Source organism: Chaetura pelagica, unplaced genomic scaffold (assembly GCF_000747805.2).
Source record: "Chaetura pelagica isolate M959 unplaced genomic scaffold, ChaPel_1.0 scaffold69, whole genome shotgun sequence".
Classification (NCBI taxonomy): Eukaryota; Metazoa; Chordata; class Aves; order Apodiformes; family Apodidae; genus Chaetura; species Chaetura pelagica.
The window spans coordinates 5,232,391-5,257,196 of record NW_009970724.1 but is presented as its reverse complement, the minus strand read 5'-3'; positions in this window follow the sequence as shown (position 1 = coordinate 5,257,196).

The following is a 24,806-nucleotide window of genomic DNA, read 5'->3' as shown; positions in this document are numbered from 1 at the left end:
CTGAACTCTAATGAGAATTACTTAAAACTAATCTTTACACTTCTAGGACTGTCTGTTCAAAAAGTCTTTTAAACACAGAAATTGTTTTCTCTAGCTTGGTTTCCTCACTCTAGTTCTCATAAACTATCTGTTGCTACATATATGTGTAATACTTGCAGAACCTGAAAGTCCAAACTGGTAAGGAAGGAGAAACTGGGGAAAAACTATACTACTACCTACATTTTAAATGATTGTAAGAGCAGTCAGTAGAGTGTGACTTTCTGAGGAGAGAGAACCAATTTAGTTTATTGAAGCAGGTACTTCGGTAAAGTGAGATAATGTTTTCCACACTGGCAACACATTACTCTTGCTACCAAGGAATTTTCTTTCATTTTGTTTCCAGCATGTTTTACAACTGTACTAAGTCCATCAGCAGATTGCAGCACTGTCTGGCTGTGATGTTCAGGGGATGCCTAATGGGAAGCAAGGGAATGTAAGTGGTTTTAAGTGAAAAGCTTTAGATACACAAGTCTTGTCACATAGGAGCTGATTGTCAGAGACTCCACACACCCATAAATCCTCCTATTGGAAGTTTTGGATGCTAGACCTTTAAGCATTCAAGCAGAGTGGCCTCATAACTTGTCAGCAATGAGCTCTCAAATAATTTTTACATGGGAAGATGTAAGGGCAAAAGTGTACATGTAGAATACATGAGAAGTTTGTAGCCTGCGTACTTAAAAATTTGCCAAAGAGTTACAAATCTCTTGCATTTATCCGCAGTTCACTGTATTGCCTAAGCACATGCTTGCCTTTAATTAAATTAGTGGTTTCATTGACTGTGTCTCTAAGTCTACTGACTATATATAAAATTAAGCATGTAGTTGCATACTTTGCTCAGAGTTACAGCCTCTTACAACACCATTTCCAATAATTTATGCAGGAATTTTAGCTACATAGTTGCCCTTGATTTCAATATGAACTATATCTCTTAACTTTTTTCAACTTCTTAAAGCTCTATTGGGTTATGAGTTCAATTTCAAGTATTTTTCATGCAGGACTCCTGCTAAGTTAATAGGATATTTGCCTGTTAAAAGTTGCCAAATCTCACTAACTTAACCCAGCCTGCTTTTGAGGACCTAAATTAAATCAAACTGCTTCAGTCTGTCATGGCAAAGTATGTTATTGTCTAGCTGATTACTGATTGTACTTTCTGATATCTAATTTAACATTGTACTTGAATTCACTATTAGCCTGTCATCAGTGTATGCTCTTCCTTTCAGAATGAGATATAACACTGATGATTTGTAAATAATTTCTGAAAGTCTGCAAATGCTGAAGCTGAATAACCATTCTTCAGAATGAATAACCAATCCTCCCAAATTGTGAGACATTTGATGTCCACCTAGTGCTTTATTTCATCCTAGTGATGTTTTTTCTGTAGTGTAATGTGGTGATGAGAATTGCACACAGTATCCCACATGTGGCCTCAGTATTCTTTTATGTGGTGCCAGAATGCCTTCCATTGGTAAATTATAATTCCCTCTTTATTCCTTCCTCTCTACCTTATCCAATTTCCTGCTCTCAACTTTGTTTGCTGTTTTTATTGCTGCTGAATATTGTGCATGATCATGGAAAACACTTTATCTTATTCCCACTTCCTTTTCCTGGTCTGTATTCTGTGTTGTGCTTTAATTTAGACTCCATTCTCCGTGATTATTTTTGGTGCCTAGCTTTATTACCTTTTACATCTTTACATGAAACTGCATAAACTACTTAGCATCCCATAAGCCTAATTCTATCCAAATCATTATGACTTTGTTTGCTCAGTTCCTCTGTATTTACTACTTCTAAGCTCAGTGTTATCAGCAGATTTAGCAACTTTTGAAAGGATGTCCTCCCACAAGGTTGTTTCTCTATTAGCCTAATAAAAGTGATCCATGGTGATCATTTGCTGAACTTTTCTTTTTGTGGAGTCTTTTTGTGGGACATACAATTGCCAGAGGGGTATGTAGGAAGGCTTCTCTCTACAGCGTGTAATGTAGATATCCTGGTCCCAGTGATTTAGCTTACACATCTTGCTGGTCAAGTGGCAGCGGACTCTTGCAGGGACAAAAGCAGAATTCTGGCATTATGGGGACACAACTTGAAACTTGGCCAGTAAGGACTAAGTACTGCTTTTATTATTAAAAGGAACAATTATGAAGAGCACAGAAAGGAAAATCTAATTATCAGTGTATCTGCTGCCCAAATCTCAAAACTGCTTTAGCAGTGAGTTACCTCAGGCTTTGGAAGCAAACCAGCTTTGGCCGGTTTACTCTTGAGCTGATCAATAAAACAAGTAGTTGTTTGTGAAGGGCTTTGTGCTGCTATAGCTATCCTGTTCCTTCTACCATTTAAAGCTACCTTTTGTGTATTTTAGTGTAAACATGTTTCTATATTTCAAATGAAAAACTGAGAGGAGAATTAAACTTTTAATTTAAAGGAAGAAATAAATATTAATTGTTAGTAATTAGTTGTAATTAGTTTTCTTACCAAGTAGATGGGAAGAAAAACAGAGTTTATAGAGAGATTGACCTAAAGGAAGGAATTAACCTGGAAGAGGAATAGAAAAGACTGTGGTTGAAAATACATCTTTGTGTTTACAACCGAGGACCCAAGTTCTGTACCTGAATTAGGCTTCTAAGAGCTTTAGTTTCCTGATACAGTCAGTTGGAGAGATTTGATGTGGGTTACTTCATAGGAGCAAAGTGATGAAGATACTAGTCTAGATGTCTTACAACTGTATTCTCTTCACCTAGAGAGTGACCCTTCTTGGAGGCTTAGACCAGAAGTTATATTCTGGCACAGTTTAGAAGCATCACAGGGCTCCTCTAATTTAAGAAGCCTTGAACAGCATGTATAGGGACTGAACCAGGGGGAATTTTAACATTATGACATTGCACAGCTGAAGTATTTCTGATTAGCTCAATAAAATTACTTACATTGTGACTTACATCACTGTGAGATGGGAACCTGGCAAAGAGAACATGCTAGTGAATTCACTATATATCTCAGTGTAGATGTAACCCTTAATGTAAAACAGCCAGGCAAAGAGACAGTATGGCTACAGAGGCAGAGCATAAGGTTCATTTAGCTGAGAGCAAAATGAATTCAATGCATAAGTATTCCCAAAAGAGGGTAAGGCAACATTCCAGAACTGCAATACACTCTCCATGGAGAAAAGCGAAATGTTAAAAGGTTTTACCATCATACTAAAGCAAATAATTAGACAATTATGACTTTTACCTTTGACAGAGCATGAGGCTTAAATGCATCAGATTCTAGAGTTTGGAAGTAAATAGCTAGGGAAATCGTAGGGTCTTTGGTGAGTCTTTCTGAGAGCTCACTTAAGACAGATTAGCAATGAAGAGCTAGAAGGTGTGAAGGTAATTCCCATATAAATGTAGGAAACAAAGAATTATTATGGAAAAGACACTGCATAGTAAATTTGTGTTCAGCAAGAGTGTAGATATTATTAGAAGCATTGATAAGAATTGCCTCAAAATCTACTTAGCGGTGCATAATTTTAGCAGTGCATAATTTTAGTAATGCAGAAGTTGTGTTCTTAAAACTATTGTTAGGTTTCCTCATGTTGCTGTGAGATATTACAGTCAAATTAGAAGAAAAAGTATCTGAATCATGAAGTCTCTCAGCAGCTGATAGCTGCATGGGTGTGTATGAGGTACATTACTACTTTTCCTCCTGGGCATACCAGGTCAGAAGTATGGGTGAAGTGAAAAGAACAGCTTCAGGCAAACTAACATGGTAATGGATAAGCAAGCAGTGACTAGAAGAAGGAAGGATATAAACTCCTTTCAGCCTTTGTACTAGTCCCAGAGCTGTACGTGTGAATGGAGATTATTCAATGTCAGCAAATGCAGATCACTTATGCCACATGGCTCAATGCAGTTGTTTAAGAACACCTGTGAGTGAAGAGATGCATCTGTTGTGCACAGTCTCTGATAAAAATTAAAACAAGGCCTCCAAACTTTTGACTTTGCAGCCAAAGTCAAAATTTGTGTTTGGTTGACTCACCTTTAGGTTAAGTTCTTTGAGTATGTCTATTGATTTTAATAACTATAACATACAATTCCTCATAGCTGTGTTTGGCAAAATTATAGGAGTAAGCCTATTTAGGCAAATAATGTACCAAGTCATGACAAATTAATGAGATGTAGAATCAAAGTAAACCTCTGTAACAGTTCCAGAATTAGCTAACAATGTTTGGCATTTCTGATAGTTCCTTTCACTAGAGATCTTCAAGAAACTGTGAGACTGTGGTCTAGATTTAGTGGCTGCACAGTAATTTGAATCAGCTGTGAATTGATCTCATCAGTTTCTGTATCTTTCCTCAGTGCACACTCTTGGGGAAAAACTAGGTCAAATTCTACTCCTAGATGACACCTATTTACAATGAGCAAGAGTAATGCACAATCCAAATGCAAAATTTGGCTTATGCAGACAAGCGGTGTAACAGCTGAACAGAAATGTCTTCTCAGCTACACAGGGAAATCCTATTTTCCTACTTTTGTGGAAAGGCAAAACATTTTTCTTTTCACCTTGAGAGCAAATTAGTAAAGAGTTATTTTTACATGAAAATATTTGTGACGTGAAAAATAACTTTATACATGTATTCACATTTCACTCTGCTTCCTACAGCAGCTCAAATGGTGCATGCTTACTTTAGGTAAGACCAGCTTACACTACTAGCTTTCCAGCTTCAGCTGACACAAAAGTGTTGTGAGTGCATCAGTAGAGCTCAGGATGGGGAATTGGTGTGCTTATATAAGGTGTGTTTGAAACATTCAGCTGTGCCATTGTACACTTACTTTTGAGTATTGAGGTTATGGATCTGAAAGGTTATGAAGCATACAAAAGCAAAGATCTATTGATGCACTGAGACAGGACTGAAAGTACGTGCCTTTGTAACAGCAAGCTTGCAGGATCATCAAATTTACTCTGTGAAAGCTTAGCTAACTTGGATCCAGCTTGTCCAGGTCCTTCTGGATGGCATCCTGTCCCTCTGGCATATTGTCTGCACCACCCAGCTTGGTGTCATGAGCAAACTTGCTGAGGGTCCTCTCAACGCCACTGTCAATTATCATTAATGAAGATATTAAACAACATTGGTCCCAGTATGGACTCTTGAGGGACACCAGTTTTCACCATTTTCCATCAGGACTTTGAGCCATTGACCACTACGCTCTGGATGGCACCATGCAGCCAATTCCTTATTTACTAAACAGGCCACCCATCAAACCTATATCTCTTCAACTTGGAGAGAAGGTTGTTGTGGGGGACCATGTCAAAGGACTTGCAGAAGTCCATATAGATGACATCCATAGGTCGTCCCTTGTCCACTGATGCAGTCATTCCATTGTAGAAAGCCACTAGATTGGTCAAGCAGGATTTTCCCCTTGTAAAGCTATGCTAACTGTCCTCAATCATCTTCCTCTCCTCCAAGTGCCTTAAGATGTCTTCTAGGAGGATCTATCTGTTCCATGATCTTCCCAGGCACAGACAAGTATGTCTAGATGGACAAACAGAAATACGTGCAGTCTTCTTTGCCTGTGCAATGATGTAGTCTCGCTCAGCTGCAGTTCAGCCCCAATCCCAATCCTCCATAGCTGCTTTAGCCTGGCATCTGGCAAATATAATGAGACAGGTCAGTTGTACTGTCATTCTTATCTGCATTTTGAAAGAGAAATTGGTTAATATCACTTTGAGCTTGTGCAGAATAGGTGGTGTTGTCACCAGTGTGAAGAAATCTCCCATGCCATTTTGCTTTTTTAGTTCTTACAAAAAAAAATAATAATAATTTAGAAGCAGCAAGAAATTTATCATGAGAAATCTTCATACAATTAATTCCAGACTGATTGCTCTCACTGATTCCAAATAGTAGAACAATACCTCTGTATGGTTTCAAAGTCATCTCAGTCTGGATTCGAATCCCAAAGGCTTCTTGTAGAAATCATCATGTAATTTTCTATTTGCATTCCTCCTTCTCTTAAATCAATGCATAACATGATCATTAGTAATCAAGAACTACTTCCAAGCTTTGTCTTGTGTTCATGCAATCAGAAATAGATTTGTACTTCTCTTGAACTGAACTTTGAATTCACTTACTGCTAGTGCTTATTTTCTTGCATTCCTCACTTCATTTCTGATTAAAATAAAGACAAAAGCTCATACAAGGTGTTCTGTTGCAACAAATCACTAGAAAAGTAAAGTGAGTGTAAATGCAGGAATCTGTGAGAGTGGAATATCATGCTGAACTAAATCTTGGACCTGCGATATGCCAGCCATTTCCACCTCCTCTTACACTATCTAGTCCCAATACTAGGAGGAGAGCAATACTATGAGGGTCGTATGATCATGTTCCTTTTAATGCACCAGTGTCTAGCAACAGATATAGGGAACTAAAAAGGTTTGGCAATCACAACTTCTCATTTTCGGTCATTCTTGGAGCGCAATGAAGGAGTAAGAATGCAAACTCTCATCTTTTAGCCCCTGGCCAGTCCTCTTTTTCTAGTGGAGACTCTGACATAAGCAATACAAAAAACCTGTAAAGAGCCTTCTGAACACTGCTTTCCCTTCTTCAATGTCATGAGGATCTGTCAGTTTTCTTCTTTAACTCAGTTACATCCTGTCCTTTTTGCATCTTCAGGTCACTGTACAGGCACTTAATTTAGTTTTTTCAGGTAATCAACTGACTGAATAATTTATTTGGGAAAAAGTAATGTGTAGTGCATTTGTTTCCTCCTAGTGTTTGGATTTCTGCAGGTTTTTGGGATGTTTTCACTTAAAGTACCATATGTCATGCTATTATGTGTAGTACATCTCATTATGTGAAAATGCTATCATTGAGATGATCTCAAAAACTCATTTTTTTTTCCTTTTAAAGGGAAAAATGGGAAAATCTGCAATCCTCACTATTCTTAGAAATGTGTACGTACTGAAAGGAATGTGATTTCAAGGATACTTAAATTTAGTTTTAGTCTTAAAAGAGGAAATAAGACGTCTTGGTTGAAGTCACTGGCTGGCAATCACACTTCAACATTTTATCTGAAATACTGTTTTGAAGACAGCTTCTAGGTCTCACTTATAAAGGGATAAATGCATGCAGTGATGATGACAAGTAAAAATCCCCAAAGGACAAGATGAAAAATGAGTCTGCCTAGTTTACATTGTTTCTTCTATTGCACAAACCTAGCAGCGAGACCCTTATTGGTTGTTGGATGAGATAAGAAGTGTTGAAAACTTTAACTGATTATGTCTGCCTCCACCATCAGTTGTCTTTGTGACTCAGGTTCTATAATAACAGATGTGTTAAAGGAGACAGTATCAGTCCAAAAAAAATGAAATACATTGCTTAAAAAACACGTTTCCACCTAACAATGTTATACTGCATCTATATTAAAATATGTAAGTTGATTATGATTGTGTGGATGTTGTAAAATATGCCTTTCTAAAACACCTACAGGTGGTAATGTATCACCCTTGTCTCCAAATCTCTGGAGGATTTCACTAATTACTTTTCCAGAAATACAGAGGAGGTCAGTTGTCTGCTACCTTTTATTACTGCTTACTCAAGCAACAACTTTCAACAGTTGTCTGGAAAAAGTAAAAAAAATAAACCAAAAAAAAAAAAACCAAAACAACAACAAAAACACCCACAAGTAAAGAAATTTAAAACCTGGAAGGAAGTATGCTTTTTAGGTATTTGCTCCATGGTTCAAAAATATAAGCCATAAATGCTGCAGGAAAAAATATGGAAAATAGGGTCATTGAGAGAAAATGAGAAAAAACAGGCTGGAAGGGGGAGGAAAAAATTCAGTTTTACCTCCAGTCTTCCCTGTATGCTACATAATAACTTGTTTATGTAGTGGATAGGCAAATCTAGCAATAAAATATTGCTGTTTGTGGTTATATACACTGCCAGTGACAAAATATATGAAATTTCTGCTGTTGCATAACTTCTGTTTCAGACTGCATGAGTAATTTTTAGATTTATCTTTGTATTTCATCCAGAGTACAGAGCTGAAAGGCAAATGAAGGCACTGATGCACCTTGGGGTTTGTTTTTTTAAAAAAATAACCTGTCAAGCTAATTCACATGTAGGAATGGACCACTGTGAGTGTTAGAGTAGACTTCACCAAAGCTCTTTGCATAAAGGAAAACACCTCTTTTGACAAAGAGGATGTATAAGGAAAATGCTTTTCTAGTCACTTTTCTTCCAGAAACCCATGTGATGTCGGTATAATATTCTGAGAAGTTGTTGATTCCACACCAAGGTTACTGAATAAATCCTGTAAGGTGTTGAGTGTCCTGAATGGCAGCCAAAAGATTATTGCCCTTGCCAGGAAGTGCTCAGGGTTATAATATGGCTCACACCTTTATGGCCTAGACCCTGCATCGCTGAGTATTTAATGTGACTGTTTGTATAATTAAGGGCTTGCAAACTAATATTGTAACTTTTCAGCTGGCTTCTATGAAAATACGAGGAATGCAACATTGATCTTAAATCTGTATATAAGCTATAACAAAGTATTAATTAAATGACAGTTTAAAGCTCTGCATTGCACAAAGCATAAGTAGGCAAGGGATTCTGTGACCATCGTCAACCTGTAGATTGGATTCACCAACCTATGGATGGTTACCAGGGTAAATCCTATCCACATGAATGGATCCCTAATGTAATAAACATAACATGCTGGAGTCTCAGATAATATAAGTGAGATTGGTAGTTCTGCTGATTTATACCAGCTGAACATTCACCCATATGTTCAGTAGTAAATATTTGTGAGATCAGCCCATAAATAATATTTTATTTGCAAGTGAACATGGACATGACCATTCAGACTCTAAATGAAGCTTAACACATGAATGCTGAAAAGGTTTCTCCTGCTGAGGCAAATATGAAAGTATATTTTTGAAAACAAGTTGGTGTTACTGCCAACTTCCCTTCTCTGTCTTTTGCTGTCATGCTGATATATCAGTGAATCTTCAATATGAAAACAAATGCCTGTAAGTTTATTCTGTCCTTTTTCCTGTTTGACTTTTTTAGTAATCTAATGTTTATGACTGTTAAACTCAGGATCACTTGGAGTGAATGTAGTCTCCAAAGAACCGATGCTGGTTTGTGATGAGAGCAGTAACTTATTATCCATGTCACCTGCCAAATGTTGTTATAGCTCTTGCCTCCCTCTCCTCCATAACTGTGGAGGTGAAAACAATAAACAAACATATATTTGCAACAGCCTGGTGAGATGGGAAATACTCTTACTCATCTGCAGTCAAAAAGTAAAGCACAGAAATTCACTGCACAGTTGTGCACAGATATTTGTTTGCATCTTAGAAGGACTGCAAGCCTGGCAGTGCTTGGCCTTCTTCCATCAAACTGGACCTACATCCTAAACCGTTTGTGGATCTTGACCTGAATTTTCAGTATAGTCTGCTTAGCCTCAGTGGATATGTCTCTGAAACAAGTTATGGGCAGCAAGCTTGTCTGGGTCTTGGTTAGGTATCTTTTGGGTATGCAGAATCCTTCAGTTACTCATCCAGTAAGACAGCAGATCTGATCATGGAGAAATTAGCTGAAACTTGGGAACAGTTAATCAAACCTTAAATCTGGATTGTGAAATAATCTAGTTAGTAGCTATTGACGATGAAAAATGGTGTTTTCCTTTACTAGACTTTTCTCTCCTCAAATTTTTCCAGCCTTTATGGTTGCAAAGAACACAATGATGCATGTGAACAGTTCAGCACAGAGCTACTGAAACTGCAGTGTTAGTGAAACCACAGTTCAGAGATAGTGTTTGGATTTATGATCATTGAAAACACTGCAATAATATCAATTATTTAAATACTTATTTGCAGCACAATAGTTTAGCTCTTCTAAATTAAGTAAAATTAAGATCAGTGCTGAAAAAGAAAATAAAGAACAAAGAAATCTGTTAAAAGAGAGGAGAGTGCCAGAAAAGATGGTTGCAGTCACATGGGGTTTATCCTGAAGCAAGGCAGGTCTGGGGAGCTGAAGCTGCTTTTGAAGCTCCCAACCTTCCTTTCCACAACTAAGTTCTTTAGAAATACAGTGTCAATTGCATCTCTTTGGATTTGAATCTAAACTGGGTACAAAAAAGCAAGATTGACCTCAATCTCCCTTGTTCAGGAACTTTTCATTCCTGTACTCTCACCTCAAAATTTCTCACTCTTAAAAATGTTTTTATTATTTACGTCTTTTTTTAAAAAAAAAAATTAGGTTTCAAAGGTCTGCTTCACTACTCTTGTCCATTCGGTAGGAGGAAAAAGCCAGGAGGAAAATAAGTGAGCATAGAGTATTTATCATGAAATCTGATTGTATTGCAATTCTTTGTACAAGGTTCTGCACATTCCTGAACGTACTTATATGTATTCGTACATATTTTCTTGTACCATTAGTACTTCATTAAAGCTGTTCAGTTTAGTTTTCAATCCTGAAAGTCTCTCTCCTTATTCTCTCTTTCTCTCTTATGTGTTGCTGTTGCAGTTTTAATTCCCGATCCTGAGTTAAACCGTGACAAGTTTTGTTTGCCAGCTGAATTTGTTTTTTCTGTAATCTATATGGTATCGTGTAGGCAGATGTAAACTGGTATTTTGTTTTATTACTTGTTCTGTAGGTAGGAAGTCAGCATTTTCCATCAGGATATGGTTACTGAGGGAATAATTTTAAAATATATGGGAATGGATATGCAAATAACGTGAAGTTGTGTTTGCATAGTCTAAACTGTGAATAGTTTGGAAAGCATGTAGGCATACCTAGCATAGAAAGTAAATGCTTCCATAAACCTTAGCCATTCAGATCAAGATGCATACTTCGTTAGGTGATAAAAAGTGTTGTGGTTTTTCCACTAATGTGGCTCCTGAGTGCTACCTACATCTTACAGGCTGAAGCTGATTTGATTTCAAACTATCCACTGAGCAGCCATCAGATGGTTATCTGTGCTGTAGTTAAAATTTGAAAGTGAACTAAATTCAAAGTGAAAATATCAAAGGGTTTTTCACAGCCTACAGAGAGATCTAAATTTCAAGTATTATTTTATTTTTGCTAGCCTTGAAGTGGATCCAGGACCTGAGTTGTTAACTTGAAACTGGTTTCTATAGTTCAGAAATGTTTCTGAAACTTTACATGATAATAAAAATGTCTAACAACCTCAAATATTAAATAAAACACCTTTTTTTTTTTTTTTTTTTTTTGGACCAAATATAAAACTTAAAGCCATATGTTGAAAATGTTTTTTTTCAATTTAAAGTGTTGTACTATGCTATTACTTGTAGCATTTAATTAAAATTATTGCATTCATTAGAATCAAAAAGGTTACAGATGGAAAAAACTGTTCTATCAATGAACACATCTCCCTTTTAAAACTGTAATGTTATATAACAACAAGGTGGTCCATATTAAGGACATGAGATTAAAAGCAAAAATGTATTGTAACAGTTATGTGGTAATCTATGTTACGAGGTTGCTGTACTTTGGTTACCAACTGTATTACGGTGTGTGTTGTTTTTTTTCTTTTCAACAAACTACCAAGGTATAAAAATGTAGCTCAGAAAAAACCAACAAAGACCAACCAAACAAAAACCAAAACCAACATTGTACATTGTGGAAAGGTTTGGCTCCAAAAAGCATTTTAACAAATATCATCAGAGAGCTTAGTTACATACCTCAAAGATGGTCCTAGGCTACAGATTCAGTACCAAAAATCAGTCTCTTTTGAAGTATGTGGGTTTTAAGATCTTTGGTTAATATCTCAACTAAAAGTTGCAGTGTTTAAGTAGAGATTTAAGTATGTTTCATCAAATAACCTAAATATTTATTACTTGATAGATATTTTATTGTAAACTGAATACATTTGAAATAGAAATCCTTATGTCTCTTAAGTGCAGCATAAGTAGAAATTTAATATTGTGATACAGCTTGTTCTGTTATAGATGTTTCTAGAGGTATGCAAATAATTTATGGCCAGATCCTTCCTTTTAAGTTTCTGTGGTGGTGATCGTGCTGATTAAATTACTTTACATTTGCACGTGTGAAACTGAAAAGAGAGTGGGAAAATGGGAGCCGTCTGCACTTTGCATTATAACTTTAACTACATTTGTCTTTCACTATTTTACATTACTTATTTTCCTTGAAAAAACATTCCTTTATGCAATCAATATATTTCCTACATTGAATTAAAACAGGTAAGAATGTGATCTGTAAATCTTGCAGTAAGAATCTGCTGATGGAGACATGCTTTGCCCTAACATAAGCTACCTCAGCCCTAAGGGCTTGTTTAATATCCATGGGTCTGTCTCCTTCAACCATACAATTCCTTTTCCTATCTTGTCTCATGCAAGCCCTGAGTTAGTCTGTCTTGCTGTAGTGCAAGGTGTCCATTGAGGTCCCAGACTGAATTAGCAGCACTCAGCTGCATACTCCCTGTTTATTGACTTGTTTTTTCCCCAGCCTGGGCCTCTGCATTCCCCAGCAGCTCCTGCTTGTGCCAGGTCTGGGCTGGGACCACATGAACTTACTTGCAACTTGTGCACAGTTCAGGACCATTGGTTTACTAACCCTATTCTGCTGCTTAGGCCACGTGGAATGAATGATTTAATACTGAAATACCCTCAGGTCTCTTATTTTAGGCATAAGCAAAATAGTACTTAAGTTTATTTGTGTACAACTGTGTTGCTTCTTTTGTTAGGGGTCCAAAATAACCGTACATGAGATGAAGTCTCCTGGGGGGCATATCATGTACAGTGAGGTGGTGTTTGAGCTCACTTTGTTATTGTGAAATTTACCCATGTCACACCGGAGAGATCTGAGCAAGGGAGAGATTACACACAGTGTTTGAAGAAAAGAAAAGGTAATACATTTTGCAAATAACACCTCTCTGTGGGTGGGTTTAAGTGCATCCTACATATTGGTTAGATAATAAGAACTAAAAGTAACTTTTTTTATCTTTGTGGGCAAGGTAGAAGTGAACTGAGGAAACTGTGAAAGAAAAATATAAGAAGGGAATAAACATTTTCCATGAAATTAAACCAAATACAATTGAAGCTGCAGGGAAAATCACCAGTTAAAATCTAATAAACAGTCTTGAAGTCTTTAAATTCCCACAGGAAGGAATTGTTCTGTTACAGGAATTTGGTATTATTAAGTGGAATTCACTCGACAGGGCAGGAAATCCCCCATATGACAAGCAGAAGTTTAAAGCTCAAGGCTTCGTGTTGAACTTCCACTAGGTGCTTTTCTGTTAGAGAGAGAGTATTAAAGGGAAAGATAAGGCAACATTTCGCTCCTTATCCAGGCTTGCTATGCATCCTGCTTTGCCCCTCATTAGTGGACTTATCAGTTGATTAGCCGCTGTGGAACTGCAAATATTTTTTTTTCTACTGAGAAAAATAAATAAATAATAATTTTTAAAAAGAGGAAAAAAGTTTCTACTGAGAAAATATTGTAGGAATTATCTAGAAGTATAGTGTGACATACTTGTGTGTGTGAACATTCTGGTAGAAAGCCAGTGCTGATATAATGGATGAACGGGACACAAGGGTGCTTGTTGGGCTTCCTTGACCCTACCCCAGTTGGAGTCATAAGCCTTTGGTGCAATTATTTTGGCTGGAACATGTATCATACAGGCTAGCACACGTGTGTGATGTATTTGTTAGCACATGTAATGGCAACAATATTGGCAGAAGAAGCTGTTGGAGACTTTGAAATTACAGGGTAAAGATGTCCCAGTGGAAGCCAGGGGCTCTGCAAGAGGAAAAAGCAAAGGCCAGAGAAAACATCTGTTACAAACAGTAATACAGGGGATGTAGAAATAGTGTGGGATGCAGAAGCACATATGCCTTGCTGCCAGGCATACTGAAAAGATGCTAACATGTTGCATTTCACTCCCCGCCTTTTGATAGGAAGGAAAAAACAGTGCAATCTGCCACAGCTGTAGAAAATGTCCATAGAAAGAAAACAGATAGAGGAATGGTGCTTCAAACAGCTGACGTACACAAGCCTGGGACAGATACCTGCAGAGGAAGGAAGGACAGAGTCGGTAAAACATGAATTAAGTCTATGTCTGTAGAAGGACTTAGGCAGGTTAAGGCAAATCAACTGAAATTGATTTTGCCATGTGCATTATCTCATCCTACAGGTAAAGCAGCCATTAAGCTTAGATGCTTTTCACACAAGGGTTGGACAATTGGATCTTGTGCATACAGAGTTCAAACTTTCAGCTGAGCTACATTTCCCGAGTGTCCTATAGTCAGAAATGACAACGTGGATGTAACTTGCTCTTTCAAGTCACTCCTGGAGGAAGTGTCACAGGTAGCAATGTGACAAGCATAAAGGGTATGCAAATTGCCCAATTAGACCTAAACTTCTATTGAAGAAACTGTTGCAACAGCGACAAAATGCAGCACAAACCGTCATGCAATGTAAGAATGCCAATTCAAATTCTGTCCTACAAACACATATATAATGTACTTGACTTTTCTGTCTATTTATTGGAGCACTGAAATTCTTCAGGATCTCGTGAAACATGCAGTTCTGAAACATAAAGTACCCTCTTTAATAACATGTGGTGGATAGGAATGTAGATAAGAGATGTGTCTATATTGCCTAGCCCCAGTCACAGAGAATACAGGGATTAGTTACAGATTTTCACCATGAACTGCAGCTCAGGTCAGTGTCAGTTTAGTGGAGACTTATACCAGGGCATTTTCTGCTTTTTCATCAGCGTGATTTTGAAAGCAATTTGTAACCAGGGCAATGTATTTGAAAATTAAAATCACTGTTCTCTAAATAACAAGTGTTAAGTGCATTAGACTACAAGCACTCTTGTCTCTCCCACGTTTCTTCCAATATCAGAGGGAAATGACAACACTCAGCATATTTCTAAAGGTGTGGATCATCATTCTATTTCAGACTGAGCATCTTTATTTTATTCTGTCTAGCAAGTTGCAGCTAGATTTATTTCCTGTGCTCTGGCCATTAGGAGGAGTGTGTGAAAGTGTTCCTTCTCTGCCCTTTGTTTGAAAAATCTCACCCACCAACTAGTGAGAGAAGTAAATTGGTCCTTCTCTTAGATGTCTTAAATCTTTTTCACCATTGTGGTTTCTGGTTATTTTCTGGAATTTAATTGAGTGTTGCGGCTACAACCTTGCTCCCCTTGCCTATTTCCCTTTTCATGGATAGGTCTTTAAGAAACCAAGTGCCTTCTGCATGCCCCTATACTGACATGTTGTCAGAGACAAGATGTGTGCACGCTTTTTAATGTTTAGAAATCTCAATTATGCCTCTTGCTCACACCCTAAGGGTTGACGTTGTTCCAAATTTGTAATGAGGAAGTGAGTCTCTCAGCGATCAGACTTCTCAGGGCAGATGTGTGTGTGGGGAGGGGTTGTTGTGCTTGCCTTGCTCAAAAGCAGGAGCAGTACAAGAAGTACTCGTCCTAAAATCACCCAGCAAATCCACCAAGTAGTTTTCTTCCTGTCAAAGGAATATAGGATATCCATTCTCTGAATCTGCTTTCCTTCAGAGTATAATAATTAATCTTCCTATTTTATTTTAAATTTTAAAATACAAATCTTAAATTACTCATCAGTTGGGATGAAGTTTGTGATATGTGAATGTGGAGTACTTCCAGAGTGCTTCCAGACTAAGCAGCTATTACCTCATGATTGCTTGAGATTTTGGGGGACTTTTTGATGATCTGTGTGACCTCTTCTAATCTTATTATAATCATCGTTGCTCTCTGCTTTTCCATGCTTTCTGATGGTTGCTATGGAGACATCCTACTCTCCCTTCATTCTTAAGTGGGAGAGCGAGCCAAGGCAGTGTTTCTGATCTCCCTCTCTTTCTCACCTTTTCCTTCTCTCACACTTTCTGGTTGTCACTGGGAATCACATCAGCTCCTTTTCTTCATCTCCAAAAGAAGCATTGATGCCCTCTTAGCACCAGTATGTTCGTTCAGCCTTTTTCTTTGTTCCCTGGGGAGAAGTGTGGCAGCATAGACTGTATCCAGAGTGAGTGAGACTCGGCGGAAGCCAGGCTTGGCCTGCTCAGACTTGCAGATTACCCAGAAGCTGTGTAGCACTCCTTGAAGAGGCCCAGTTTGAACACCAGAAATCTAGTCTAGGTGTGCTCCCACAGAACACCCCTTGCTGGCGGTTCAGCAGCATGAAGACCAGATGCTGAATTCGTTTGTCATACCAATAATAAGGTACTCTTGAGCAGAATGATATTAGCATGTTTATAGTTAATTCAGAATGAGAAAATCAAAGACTTTGAAACATTGCAGAGTAAGTGCGAATGTTTCCAGGGGATACGTATGGAGTGCATTTAAATTTGTTTGTTATTGTCTATTTTATAAATTATATTTCTTTACAGGATAAATGGAGTAGTTTAGGTATGGAATCATCTGTAATTAACTGGGTGCTAGCTACTTAGGAGGACACATACAGCTCGTGTTATTAAACAGCATCATGTCAGATTTAATGGATGTCATTACAGAAGTACCTCAGGGATCTATCCTTGCACTATTGTTATTTATGATTTCTGTAAATGAACTGACAAGTCAGAGCACTGAATGCAATGTTCATTTTTATTTGGATGACACAGTCATGTCCTGAGCTCCTAGTTGCTAACTGGACTTGAAATTGCCCTGTACATGTTTTTGAGAGTTCAGCAATGGTTAATTCTCAATTAAGTTGTTTTAAGCAATACTGAGACTGATATTCTGATTAAAATAATGCTGTGCAAGATCAAGCTACTGTTAGTATTAAGCAGATCTAAAACTTCCACAAAAAGGAAAGGAAAAAAAATTAGTAATCCCCTGTTCTATTCAAAGTTGACAATTATTTTTTTCACATAACAGTATTTTATTGTAAATATAGATTAATGAATCAATACAAACATATTTATATTTGCATTTTGTTGATTTGTAATTTTCTTTTAATTTGGTGTTTTGTTTTTTGGTGGATTTTTTCTCATCCTATTTTTATCAGAAAGAAGAACAGCATGCTCCCTTTTCAGATATCTTTGTGAATCTTTACATGCTGGAAATCTTTTGACAGTGCAAACTGCTTTTGATTAAATGACAATGATACGAGTTATATGGATCATCTGCTGATATATCATCTCTTGGGAGAAAAAGACTGGAGGCTAGGCCCAGATTCTACCTTTGGGTTTGGATTAAGATTACCCTTGGGGGAAGGAGGCAAGTTCCAACAAGTCTTTATTTCCACCTATAAACTGAACTACAAGGCACCAGAGACAAAATGAGGAAGCTGAGCTAATGCTGCTGCTCTGGAAAATTGTGTTAGTGGCTCTGATAAAACTGAGGGTCTGACATGGCAAATGAAATATAGTGTACAATGAAAATGACTGAGGAGAATGGGTCAGAAGGTGATTTATTCAATAGAAAGTGATCATCAGAGTATCATCATAAGTTGCCTGTCCATAAGCAAATGAAAAATGACTGGTGTTTCCTTTATTGGCTCTTTTCTGCCTGGTTTCCTGTTAGTGGGTCACTGTAGTGAGCTCAGGGCTGGAAGAACATTTGAAAGGTAGGGAGCTGCCTCATCCTTGAGACATCCCTCTTTGGTGTACTTTGGGCTTAGGACAGCTTTCATGCCATGGGAAGCACAGATCCTGTGGAGCACAGGAGACATCTGGTTATGCCTTTCCCCTTGAGCCTTTGTATAGTTTCTCCACAAACATATGCTCATCCCTGAGCACCTCAACGGAGGTGCAAAAGGCCTTTTTATGGGTCCCCACCTACTGGGTTAATCTTCTGGCCTTTAGCTTTTACTACGCTCAGAAACATAATATTTCTGTTTTCGTTTTCACTGGATTTCAGCACTTCAGCTGCCAGGTGAAAAATGAAACTGCTAAAACTAGCTGGAAGTAGGAGTCCTGTGACAAAGTAAGGGTTTCCTCTGCAAATTTCCACACAGAGAAAAATATTCTCAACATTTAGGTACAGTCTTGTCTATTGTTCCATCAGACCAATCCATTCTGCATTTTAAATGTCCCAGGCCCTAAATGACGCCACTGTTTAAAAGAGATGTATTGTCCTGATTAATTTACCTATGCCCGTTATCACCAGTGGAAGTTTAACTTTTTAGCATTGCTGTAAGTTTGACTTGTTAAGTCACCAGTGCAGTCAGAAAGTTGCATTCCCTGAAAGGAAAATTATTTCATTTTCGGTTTATTATATGTAGCATATTCTGTTGTCTGTAAAAAGAAAAAAAAAAAAAAAACGAAAAAAAAAAACCCAAACCAAACAAAAAGTATGCATAAACAGGATATATTTTAACTCTTTTTAAACTATCAAATGATTATTGAAGCTTGTTAGATGGCTCTGTTGGGCTTTTATCATAAACTGGCTTTCTGATACCTACAGGAAGGATAGAAACTGGAATCAGTTTCTTTCTTCTGAGATGACAACAGTAGACTTTTCCTTATGCTTGATCAGTAAATACTATAATATTTTCCAAACATGGTTCATACAGTTATTTAAAGCAGAACTATTGTTGGTTTAATATGGTTATTGTAGCCATACATTTTGTTTTTATGAGTTTTTATATGGCACTATTACTTATATGCTAATCTTAAGGATATTGTTATAATTTGTTTTATGTGTTAAGTATTATAGAGGCAGTTGTTAGTATCACTACAGTTAAGGGTCTTATGAGCATCACATCTGACAAAGAATTGCTTGGTGCCAGAAGCCCAATGAAACAGTTATACCCAAGGATACAAATCACCTTTGCAGACAGTTTCCACACATTTTCTGCAAGCAGGGAAAACCATCTAAAATGCATTATGTAGAAATATCTCCAGTTTTCTACATTCATGTATTTGTGTGCTTGCAAAATTTGCAGGCTGCTAGAAAAAAGGTGCTTCCCTGTCAGGATGATCATAGGCATATTCTTCATAGTTGTTTTGCTTTGCTTTTTGTCAAACATCTGTGTCATTTTATTCCTTTTTGAACAAATCCCATGGAAGGGACATGAAACCCTATGCATGCTTTTAGAGGGTCCTTGTTGGGGTTTTTTCTGTGTCATGCTCAGTGCTTTATTTTATTTGTCTTGTTCTAAAAGCAAAGTGATACATTTCCTTTGAGAGGGACACTCAGAGGCAGCAGTGACAACTTGCTTTTCTAGACAAACTCCTACAGGGGCGTTAATGCCAGTAAGTCCTGTGACAAGAATACATTCCTTATCCTGGACATTGATGACATTTGCGCTTTGTCAAGAATTGTGATCAGGCTCGCCAGGGACCATATGACAATGACTTCTTAATTTTTGCTTGTGTCTCTGGGAGTGACAAAGTAGATTTCTGCTCTGCTTTGCCAATTGGAATTCTGTGAGGCAAACTTAAAGGATTTGTTGCTTGTACTGACTGGCTGGAAATTTGTTATTATAAGGACTATTGTTGATGGGTATTTATTTGCAAAGAGGATAGATCTTGAGTCCTCAGACAAAAATGAAGGGCTCATTAGTTGAAACACAATGCATTCAGGCAACAAAACTTTGCATATGAAGGGCCTGTTTCAGAGAGACTTTCTCATCAGAAGAACCAGGAGTGCCTCACAGTCAATATTCTAATATTAAACTAGTAGATTTTTCTATTGCTGAATGGTTGTTTAAGGCTACATGCGACAGATGCAGTTTCAACAGTAGAGGATGTCCACTAAGATTAGGGCATTCCTTGGAAGAAATTATTCAGATTCCCTTGGGAAAGTTGACATTAAATCATATTGTCCTATGATAATGTTCTCTTCATTTAATTAATAGTTAAAAAGCATGAAGAAGATGAACACTGCTAATTCTGCTTATAGGGTTATATTTCAAAGGCTGTAAGGAAGGACATGGGGCTCCTTAAGCAAGTCCAGAGGAGGGCCATGAAGATGATCAGAGTGCTGGAGTACCTCTCCTGTGAAGACAGGCTGAGAGACTTGGGGTTGTTTAGCCTAGAGAAGGTTCCAGGGAGACCTCATAGCAGACTTCTAGTATTTGAAGGGGACCAACAGGAAAGCTGGGGTGGGACTTTTTACAAGGACTTTTAGCGAGACGACAAGCAGTAATGGATCAAAACGTGAAGAGGCTGGATTTATATTAGATGTTAGAAGGTGGTGAGACACCAGAACAGGTTGCCCAGGAAGGCTGTGGATACCTCCTCCATGAAGTGTTCAAGGATAGGTTGAACAGGGCTTTGATCAACCTGATTTAGTGGGAGCTGTGTGGTATCAGTGATATCAAAACATCTGTGTGTAAATCACTGAAAGGAAATTAAATTGGATTATAATTATCACAGCCATTTATACCCTAAATTAGTTATCTAGCTATTTGCAGAGAGGTCAATGAGCCAATGGACTGAACAGTAACTGGCAGTAAGTGCCTTACCAGGGTAAATTATAATTGCTGACAACATGGTGGTATCTACAGACAAGTGGACAGGGATACTACGGAGCTGGCATCCTTTTCCTGTAGGAAAGGAGCCATTAAGAATGGTGGCAGTAGGTGATCTGTAACAGCAAAGTGGCAGAGCATAACAGACCCATTACAATACATTAGAGGTTTGAGAAAAAACACAGGTTCCACTTACATTTAAAATTAAAAGACAAATAAATGGGACAATATTTTGTTAGAAATTTTGTTTGTCTGCTCTGAAGTACTGTCTCACTGAGCCAGACACAAAAGCAAGACAAGGTTTCTATATGAGTACAATTACCAAGGGAATGGTTTCCCTAGTGATGATTCCCATATGTATTAAGCACCCAGCTCAAATTTATTATACAGGATAGAGAAAGACAGCATGCTGAGGTGCCTAGATTATTACTTTTGGATGGTTTGTAACAGTTTTATATCTCTCTATTGAAAATACTTGACAAAAGACAGCTCTTCTTTGGAAGAACTGTACTATTGCCTAGTAGAATGTCTGCACTATGTAGATTGGTAAGGCATGAATCTGCAGTGCTGATACTATGTAAAACAGATCTATCACCCATATGACATGGATGCCACTGCATTTTCTCCACCAGTGATTGATGTGACAAACTCCATATGTTGAAAGGAGACTGAGGAATATTTTAATTTTTTTTTTTTAATAATTTTATTTTTCCCCCAGATGGAAAAAACATGTAACTGTGGTACACAAACACTCCAGAACTTATCTGTTTCTTCAGCAGTAATAATGTATCAAAAAATAACACTTGGCTCTGAAAGAAGAAAAATACCATAGCCTACGACTACCTTTGGTTTTGGTAGAAATGTAGACATTTAGGGGTGTGAAGGGAAAGTGGATTTTTATTTATAGAGAGCATGCTTATTATTATTCTGTACAATTACCTGGAGAGGGGATGAGGAAGAATGCTTAAGGTGTTGCTTTCCAAGTAATTAACAGAAATATTGCAAACATACACAAAGACTGGCAGATCATTCATCAGTGCTTATTTAGGGAAACAGCTCTCAGTAGTTTAGCCACATGGATTTGTAACTACACCTTAAGGGAACCTCCTAACTAAGAAAAGGAAAATATCTGCAATTATTAATGATTAACATTTTATTATTACTGTAATAAATAATACAGCAAAATGCAGATAAGGCTTTATATAGTTAAGATATCAATGATGTTATCTTCAGTTACAATGTCTTGTATGTGATTTATTTTGGGGATTTATTTTTTTTCAGACTTTCAAAAGACATTATACCTGGTGGGATCACTCTTTCTCGATGAAACTGTATTGCTGCAAAATGCAGAGATTTTTAAAACCTGTAGATGTGTTTTTATGTGGCCTTTCTAAAGCTTACATATGGGCAAAGAGATGTCATTCAAGGGTTGATGAGTGGTAGGTTGCCAATTTAATGTTATTGGTCTCTAAGATACCTGTATAATTGGGCAGAAATATAATTAAGCCATTAAAGCTAAAAATATTCAACTTAGTTCAAAGAATTTATTTTTTTTTAATTAAAGCTTAATTTTAAAGCTTAAAACTAAAGGTTTGCAGGAAGAGAAGCACTACAGATTGAAAATCCTGGAAACAATTTGATTGACAGCTATACTTTAAATCTTTACACTGTTTTCTATATTTGTAATTTGTAATTCTTTTGAAGCATAAGTGTTTTAAACAATTTGTTTTCTCTAAGTAAAGATCATGATAACAACAGCTGGTACCTTGTAAAGAGAGATAATGTCTTGATCTCTTATAAGTTATTCTTGTTGTTAGTTTGCCTGCAGCTAAACTTTTCCTGTTTCCCAATTCATATGTTCATAGTTTGGAATGAAATACTACTGTTAAGGTGTCTGCAGAGTGCATGAGTCTCTGTAGCATACATGTCCACATTGCCTCCAATAAAAAAGTTTCAAGAATTGAGTAAGTCAGAAAAATGTTTACTAGATCCTGTACCGGTACAGTTGGCAGCAGTTAAGCTTGGGTTTATAGCTATGATTATTTCTACTTTTGATGCTGGTAATTTCTTAGCAAACACTGGAGCTGCTAGCTTCAAATGAGCACAAGCATAAGGCATAGGTACAATTCCAATAACTGAGGATTAGAAAAGAAACCTCTTCTGCATCTATTGAGGCTACTTCCATACTAGGAAAGAAATGACAAAATTGTGGAGTTGAAGGGAAGAACTTATGTATTATCACATGGGCAAAGCTGTTCTCAGAGAGAAGTATCCCTAAAATATACCAAAATTACAGAACTTAGAAGGTGCTGTCTACATAAAGAGGTGAAGTGATTGGGTATGAAAATGTTAGATCCTAATTAAATTATCCGTGTCTTCTCCCATTTCTTTTTAGAAATAGAACTACATTTTTGTTCCTTTGTTACTATGTAAATTTGCATTGGTTTCAGTTTCTTTCACTCCTTTCCTAACTTATTTTACAGCCTGTGCATTTCTCACAGATGGATAACAAGCAGCAATCCCAATGCATAACATATAGCCCATGCTGATGAACAGTAATTCTATGCATGGATCATGCAGTGAGGCATAAGAGAATAAAATTTCAGTAACATTTTAGTATTTCAAGTATCCAGCACACACAACTGGAACAGAATTCCAGGTGGATTCAGATACTATTTTAGGACTCCTGAAGGGGACAGATGATTTTCAAAGTCCTAGCACATTTCCCTCAGGAATTACTATTTTCATGGCTACATTTTGAAAATAGCCCATTTTCCAATGACTTCACAAAATTCCGAGATCATAACTTGAATCCATTTTGCCTCTTGAAAAAAAAAAAATTAAATCAAATTCTGCAGGCAGAGTGATCTGTTACAGAACACGGAACTCAAATTTCCCAGGCTTTCATCCATTAAATGCGACTATTGCAGAGCTAAATATTTTGGCCCTAATTTTTCGCTTGTTTCTTTACGTGTAAATAATGTCTATTGGAAAGCTTTCATGTATATGAAAAACTACAGTGTCATGTGAGAGTCTATTAACAAATCTGTGATTTCCAAACTTCCCAGTGGTCAACACAGAGAAGGATAACTATGTCCTGCTACACCTAGGTAAGATGTTAAACTTGCTTGAGTTACAAGGAAGTCAGTGCATTTGAGAATAAAGCAAAGGACAGAATAGCCTTTTGTCTTCGTTCACCAGGAAAATTAAAATTGAAGCTGGAGGAAGGCCAGTACTTCCCTGATAGTGTTTAATCATTATCTCAGGTTTTCAGTAGAGCTTTGCTAGAGTCCTTCCCTGGGCTTTTTGAGCAAACATTTCTCCCATACTGAATTGTTTGCTTGTGCTTGGTTTCCTTTTAATCTACTTGGAAGAGCTGGGATTCAGGGAATGTGCGTGGAGTTATTTCCCCATCATTACATTTCAGTGACCTAAGCAACATGGACCAGAGTCTGTTTGAATGTCTGAGGGTATTTTGTCTTTGGAATTAATACAGAGGGAGATTCTCCAAACTCATGTTCATGCTTTGTCCCACCATGCACATGTAACTGTGAGAGTCAGATACTTGCCTCTGTCCATTCTGAAAGGCTGTGTTCTGAAAATATAATTCTTTTAACATTGTTAAACATAGTTCTTGCCATAGTTAACATAGTTCTTTAAAATATAGGATTTTTCTAGATTTTCTACTTAGCTAAGTTGGGTTAAGTTGTCAAGATACATTGGAATACACAGAGAAGAACCAGATTCCAGAGTATGACAGATGAGGAAATCCTTGCAGTGTTGGTGAGGCTGAGCTTGCAGTTGGTCAACACTAGCATGTCACAGCTATGATTTTAGGCTGTTCACCAAAAATTGTATTGCTCACTCTGTTGAAGTTTTTTAGCATGAGTGTGTGTCCTTTTGGATGGTCTCCTGTGTAAGACAATTTAAGAGGTACCATTTTCCAAATAGGTACGAAATTTCCCAGAGAAAGCTATCATTATTTGTGTCTGTTGGGAACTTTCCCTGTAAAGATCTGTTTGATAAAATCAAATGCATAGGAAAATCATTGCTTACCGTGGTTGCCAGATATATTATCAGTACGCGCTTCGAGTTTAGCCACATCTAAATACATCCAAATACTTCCAATGAGAACATACACCATTTCAATTAACCTATTAGTTAATCTACTGTAACTCTCCTAAGCCAATTCACTAATTATGGGAATCACAACATATTGTGTCAAGATCATATAACACCTGTGATGGTGGTAAAGTCTCATGCTAATGCCTTTAAAGGTCTACAAGAACAGTGAAATGTAAATAAAATTCAATAACCTAAGAAGGAAAGTCTTTCCTCAAAGCTCA